Genomic DNA, 7,457 nt, shown 5'->3' with positions numbered 1-7,457 from the left:
TGGGCCTGGGAAACAAGCACGGACTGGTGGGACCGCATAGTGCTGCAGGTCTGGGATGAATCACAGTGGCTGCGAAACTTTTGGATGTGGAAGAGAACTTTCCTGGAACTTCGTGAGTTGCTGTCCCCTGCCCTGAAGTGCAAAGACACCTGGATGCGAGCAGCCCTGACTGTCCAGAAGCGAGTGGCCATAGCCCTCTGGAAGCTTGCAACACCAGACAGCTACCGGTCAGTCGCGAACCACTTTGGAGTGGGCAAATCTACCGTGAGGGTTGCTGTGATGCAAGTAGCCAACGCAATCGTTGAGCTACTGCTGTCAAAGGTAGTGACCCTTGGAAACGTGCAGGTCATCATAGATGGCTTTGCCGCGATGGGATTCCCAAACTGCGGTGGGGCTATAGATGGAACTCATATCCCTATCCTGGGACCGGACCACCAGGCCAGCCAGTACATTAACAGAAAGGGCTACTTTTCAATGGTGCTGCAAGCACTGGTGGACCATAGGGGACGTTTTACAAACATCAATGTCGGATGGCCGGGCAAGGTTCATGACGCTCGTGTTTTCAGGAACTCAGGTCTGTTTAGATGGCTGCAGGAAGGTATTTACTTCCCGGACCACAAAATAACTGTTGGGGATGTGGAGATGCCTATAGTGATCCTTGGGGATCCAGCCTACCCGCTAATGCCATGGCTCATGAAGCCCTATACAGGTGCCCTGGACAGTGAAAAAGAACTTTTCAACTACCGTCTGAGCAAGTGCAGAATGGTGGTGGAGTGTGCTTTTGGACATCTGAAGGGGAGATGGAGAAGTTTACTGACTCGCTCTGATCTCAGCAAAACCAATATCCCCATTGTTATTGCAGCTTGCTGTGTGCTCCACAATCTCTGTGAGAGCAAGTGGGAGACCTTTATGGCGGGGTGGGAGGTTGAGGCAAATAGCCTGGCTGCTGATTATGCCCAGCCAGACAGGCAGGCGATTAGAAGAGCCCAGCGGGACGCGTTATGCATCCGGGAGGCTTTGAAAGCTAGGTTCCTCAGTGAGCAGGGTAACCTGTGACTATTAAGTTTGTTTAAAGAGAAGCTGAACCTGCCCCCGTTTCTTTACCCAGTTAATGTTGACTATCCTCTCCAGTTACCAACCCCCTTCCCCCCCTTCCAACACACATTTAAAAATAAAATAAATGAAACTTTGTTCATTAAAACCGTTTTCTTTATTAAGGATTTTGTGGTAAACTGTTGAAACTGGGACGCAGACTGTGGTGGGGAGCGGGCGTAGTGATGGAAAGAACGCTTCTAAACTCGAGGAATGACAGGCTCCTGCTCCTAGAGCAGTCCGCAGTGGTGGACTGGTTGTTTCAACGGAGCCTGCCACCCCTCCTTTTCAGGACTCTGTGTGTGGGGGCTATGTGAATTTGTGGTGGGGGAGGATGGTTACAGATCCCCTGCTGCGTGGCTCTGTGATCCAGGCTAAGGACCGCTGCATAAGATCTCTAACCGCCCTCCCCCTCCACAAAGTCACATAGCCCCCCACAAACAGAACATGAAAACCACCTCCCAGACTGGCGAGGGTGCCTAGTGACTGCAATGTGTGTGTGACCTTCTGCTGAACCTGCCCCTGTGTCTGTACCCTGGTAAAGGTGACTCCTGTCCAATTTACCAACCCCCTTCCCCCACTTCAAACACACTCTCCTCTAAAAGAACATGACGGAAACAGTAATTAACAGAAATGTATTTTTTATTAGCAGCTACACAGTTAGGGGATGAAACTGGGACGGGGGCTTCGGTGAGGCGGGAAGGAAAGGACTTATCACATTTTTGGAAATGAGAACTTTCTGGTACTTGAGCAGTCTGCAAGGGTGGAGTGACAGTTTTCACGGCCCCTGCCGCCCCTCCTTCTTGGAACTTTGGGTGAGGTGGGTATGGGACTTTGTGGCGGGAGAGGGCGGTTAGAGATAGACTGCAGCAGGGCTCTGTCCTCCTGCTTCCGGTCCTGCAGAACATCCACAAGTCGCCGGAGCGTGTCCGTTTGCTCCTTCATTAGTCCAAGCAGCGTTTGAGTCACCTGCTGGTCTTCCTGCCGCCACCTGTCCTCCCGTTCGCTGTGTGCTCGCTGGTATTGTGACATGTTCTCCCTCCACTGGGTCTGCTGGGCTGCCTCAGCTCAGGAGCAGCCCATAAGTTCTGAGAACATGTCTTCCCGTGTCCTTTTCTTTCTCCACCTAATCTGCGCCAGCCTCTGGGAGGGGGATGCCGGAGTAGGTCGGGAGACAGTCGCAGCTGTGGGATGGGAAAAAGGGAGTGAATTCCTCACTAAGATACATTTTTGTGAACAATGAACATAGTCTTTCTCTGTGAACAAGACCATGCACAGCACCTATCACATGCGCACTCAGGACAAGGTCGAATTTTCGGCCTTCACATTCAGTGCCTGGGGTCTTGCAGTGGAGATCAGACAAGCGGGGCAGGACAGCGGAATTTCGGTAGCAGGCTGACATGGTAAGCGGTAGACTTTTGGCTGCTTAAAACTTAATTTACAGCAGTGCCCTCCTTTCACGTTCAAAGCAATACTCCTAGCGTTGGCCAGTTCCTGCTGCCAGCAATCTGGCAAGCATGAACTCTGCTCCTGTCCCACCCCCTCGCGGCTGTCCCCGGGAAAGATCCCTGTATGCTGCCCCTCTCCCGCCTCCACCGCATGGCTGTAAATCACCGGTTACAGTTATGTAAAGGAACAGGCAAGCAGTCCCAATACTAACATTCCCCTAATTCAAAGCAGGTCACCATGAGCGACATCACTCTGATGAGGATTTCTGACATAGAGAAAGACCGCATGCTGCATGAAAGCCAGCAAAAACCAGGGCCATATGCCGCCATGCTCTGTGAGGCAATGATCCCAGAGTACTTGATGATAGCCTGACGCGGAAAAGTTTCCTATCACAGAGGACGCAATAAGGCCGCTCTCCCCAGGAACCTCATGCAAAGGCTTTCCAATTACCTCCAGGAGAGCTTTGTGGAGATGTCCCATGAGGATTTCAGCTCTATCCCCGGACATATTGACCTCATTTCCCAGTAGCTGCACTGGCAAACTAATCATGAAAAACCCATTGTTAATATTCCTGTTCTGTTCAAAATAAATGTTTACATGTTTTAAACACTTACTGACTGATCCTTCCCCTAATTCAGGGTCTGGGTTAACACCTGGGGAGGGTTGGTAGGGGATCTCTGTGAGGGTGATGAAGAGATCCTGGCTGTCGGGGAAATCAGCGTTGTAAGCGCTGTCGACTGCCTCGTCTTCCTCATCTCCTTCCTCATCTTCCCCGTCCGTTAACATCTCCGAGGAAGCAGCCGTCGACAATATCCCATCCTCAGAGTCCACGGTCAGTGGTGGGGTAGTGGTGGCGGCCGCACCTAGAATGGAATGCAGTGCCTCGTAGAAACGGCATGTGTGGGGCTGGGATCCGGAGCGTCCATTTGACTCTTTGGTCTTCTGGTACTCTTGTCTCAGCTCCTTAATTTTAACGCGGCACTGCGTTTCATCCCGGCTGTATCCTCTCTCTGTCATGGCTTTTGAGATCTTCTCGTAGATCTTCACATTCCGTTTCTTGGAGCACAGCTCCGAAAGCACGGACTCGTCACCCCACACAGCGATCAGATCCAAGACTTCCCGATCAGTCCATGCTGGGGCCCTCTTTCTATTCTGAGATTGCATGGTCACCTCTGCTGGAGAGCTCTGCATCGTTGCCAATGCTGCTGAGCTCGCCACGATGTCCAAACAGGAAATGAGATTCAAACTGGCCAGACAGGAAAAGGAATTCAAATTTTCCCAGGGCTTTTCCTGTGTGGCTAGTCAGAGCATCTGAGCTCGGACTGCTGTCCAGAGCGTCAACAGAGTGGTGCACTGTGGGATAGCTCCCGGAGCTATTAGCGTCGAATTCCATCCACACCTACCCTAATTAGACATGGCCATGTCGAATTTAGCGCTACTCACCTCGTCGGGGAGGAGTACAGAAATCGAATTAAAGAGACCTCTATGTCGAACTAAATAGCTTCGTTGTGTGGACGGGTGCAGGGTTAATTCGATTTAACGCTGCTAAATTCGACATAACCTCCTAGTGTAGACCAGGCCTATTACTTTTAACCAAAGATAAAGAAGAAAACATACAGCTGATAAAAATTTCCGATTGGCATTATTGATGAAAAAATGTTTTCTTGATAGACCTCAAAATGTTCCTGGGGAACATATCAATTTCTATGCAATTTTGTTTAGGAAAAGAGTTATTGTACAGAGCATTATGAAATAAAATAAAATAAAAATAATTAGAAATAAATGTAAATAACTATAAAATGCAATGTGATATAAAATAAAAATATCCTAGAAATTAAATTAAAAATGGGTAAATGAATTTTTAAAAGTAAAATTAGAATGAAATCCAACATTTGAAATCATGGATTTGCGGATGAAATGGAAGTTCGGGTTCTACACAACTCTCATCATATGAAAACTGCAAATTTCTTACAAATTTTATCCAGAAATTTTCTTGTAAGAGAGGATCAATTTCTAGCTAACGCAGTCATTTCTAGCAGGATTTTTTTGTTTGTTTGCTTTGATTTTTAATAAGATCCCATCTCTATATGTTGAGTGTCCGACAGCAGGACAATGAAGTATTGTCCTAGGGAAGAAGAGGCATTTGTCTGATGATAAAAACTTTCAAATGGCTCTAATACAGGTCGGCGGCCCATTTCCACTGCAATTCACTTGGAGTTGGCTGCCCACACACTGCAAATCCCAGCCTTAGTTGTTTGTTTGTTTCTCTGTTGCGGCTTCCTCTAAAATATCGAATCCTGGCTTGTTTTGCCCATGGATCTCCAATCTATAAAGACCATTGCTCTGCTCTGATACACCAGGTAGTGAAACATGTGACTCTTTGAACCAATACATTTATGTACTGTTGTACCTAAGCTCCATCACCTTAATATTTGAGTGCTTGGTGCCATCTGTCAAATTACTACATGAGTTTCCAGAGCAATTAATATTTTCTTGAACCTGCAGTCTGCTCAGATATGAAATCTGCCCCAGGGATCATGAGATGTCATTTCCCCTCCCCTGACCTGCATTCTCCACTCACCCATCATTCCAGTAGCCAGCATAGGGGGATAATTTAAAAAAAGGTTATGTTTTATTGAGTGACTGTTCTTCATTTATGTGGTATAGTTCATTTCTTTCCCGCATACAAACCCCATGGAGAGTCCAGAGCAGGGAAACCAAACGTCCATCACAGAATTCATCCTCCTGGGATTTGGAAATCTCCAGGAACTGCAGATCCTTCTCTTCCTGCTGTTCCTAGTGATCTACATTGTGACCATGGCAGGGAACATCCTTATCATTGTGTTAGTTGTGACTGATCAGCATCTTCACACCCCCATGTACTTCTTCTTGGGGAACTTGTCCTGCTTGGAGACTTGCTACACCCCCACCATCCTGCCCAGGATGCTGGCTGGTCCCCTGACTGGGGACAAGACTATTTCATTCAATGGGTGTGTCACACAATTTTATTTCGTTTGTTCTCTAGTTGCTACAGAATGTCTTCTCCTATCGGTGATGTCTTATGATCGATATTTAGCCATATGCAATCCACTGCACTATGCAACCCATATGAGTCACAGGTCTTACCCGAAGCTCGCAGGTGGCTGTTGGATAGGTGGCTTCCTAGGTAATAGCATAAATATGTTCTCAATGTCTCAGTTAACATTCTGCGGCCCCAATGGTATTGACCATTTCTTTTGTGATCTCATCCCCCTTGTAAAACTCTCCTGCAATGATCCTCACCTCATGGAAATGGTGACTTTCACACTCACCTTGCTTTTCTCACTGGTCCCATTCATACTTACCTTGATGTCCTACATCTGCATCATTGCCACCATCCTGAGAATCCCGTTCACCACCGGGAGGCAAAAGGCATTTTCCACCTGCTCTTCCCACCTCATTGTGGTGAGCATTTATTATGGAACTCCGCTGATTGTCTACATGTTCCCAACCACCAACATTCTGAGTGACTTCAAGAAAGTTCTGTCTGTCATCTACACAGTTCTGACTCCCCTGGTCAATCCCCTATCTATCAATCTACTGCCTAAGAAACAAAGTGGTCCAGGAGGCCCTGAGGAAAGCTTGCAGGAAATTCAAGTTTGGACCATGCTAACCGGACAATTTCCTTGGGTTAAAATAGATATAACATGGGCTGGGGTAGGGCCTCAAGGAAACCTCTGGCCTTGGCCATAGGACGCCAGCACCGAACTCGTATTTGTCCACTTTTCAGCAGTGATGTAGGGCCAGTTTTTCCAGATACTTGGGGGCCAAGTGGGATTTTCCAAAGTCTCTGGGCACCTGGCCTGTGGGACTGGCCCTGGAGGAGTCAGGCAGGGGAACACTCACCTTCCCCAGGTTGGTGCATTGCTCCAGAGCCTCGGCATCTGGATGCCTGGTGTGGGGCTGCAGAGGATAGCAGAGGAGGAAGGCTGGGCAAGGGGTGGCTATACTGTGTATTGGGCATCGGGGGATGCAAATGTTAATGTGGCCAATGTTTTATGTCTACTTCCTAATGATCTCTACATGGCAGCTGATCACAGGGAATGGCAAATAAAATATTTCTTTTTAACTGAAATCACAGGTTGAATATTCCTTAAAGTGACAAAGAGTGAATCAACTTGGAACTAAAAACTTTACCCGCAGTGTGAGAAGATTCAGCTCTCGCCTTGTATTCTAGCCAATGTGCAAGTTAGACATACCCTTTGAAGAGTCAAGCAATGGGATTTCATCCCTGTCAGCATGGGCAGTATGTAATCTGCTCCTTGAGGAAGGCTAGTCCCCAGCCCCACTCCTTCTGCCTGAGGCCCTGCCCCCCATCCACCTCCCCTACCCCACCAGTGTCCTGAGCCCCTCTCTCCCCTCCCTGCCACCACATCCCGGGCCACACCTTCCCAGATTTCCCAGCCCCCCGAGCACCGGGCGGCATGGCCCCAGTGCCCGAGGGCCCCCAGTACTAGGCGGCCCCAACTGACTCATGTCTCAGCCACAGGCTCTAGCCCCAGCCCCAGCACGCTTTCCAGAAGAGGAGCAGCCTGGCAGGGCTGGGTCCAAGGGGAAAGCGTCAAGCAAAAGGGGGCCTCGGGGCCGATGGGAGCAGGGACATGCTGGGCTGTTTGGGGACGCTTTGCTTCCCCCAGCCTACGATACGCACCATTCAGGCCAGTCAACAATGTTTTGCCAGAGATCGATTAAAAATACAAACAAACAAATCCCTTTTTCCAAAATACAACTATGCGAACCAGAAATAGTCTACATTTGGACATTATGAACAACAAAGCTTTGACACAAAATTATTCACTCTGGGGATAAATTGGAATGAGACCTTTCTGCACGGTTAGGGGGCAAAATATGGTAGGAGAGAACTGGGAATTATAACA

General features: G+C 48.5%; 1 pseudogene; it reads left to right on the top strand.

Moving 5' to 3' along the window:
- The first annotated feature begins 5,235 nt into the window (after nt 1-5,235).
- Nucleotides 5,236-6,193, top strand: LOC128847099 (olfactory receptor 6N1-like; annotated as a pseudogene).
- The last annotated feature ends 1,264 nt before the right edge of the window (nt 6,194-7,457 follow it).

The sequence above is a fragment of the Malaclemys terrapin genome, chromosome 12, assembly GCF_027887155.1.
Source record: "Malaclemys terrapin pileata isolate rMalTer1 chromosome 12, rMalTer1.hap1, whole genome shotgun sequence".
Lineage (NCBI taxonomy): Eukaryota > Metazoa > Chordata > Testudines > Emydidae > Malaclemys > Malaclemys terrapin.
The sequence above is the reverse complement of the archived record's forward strand: the minus strand, read 5'-3'. Positions and strand labels throughout refer to the sequence as shown.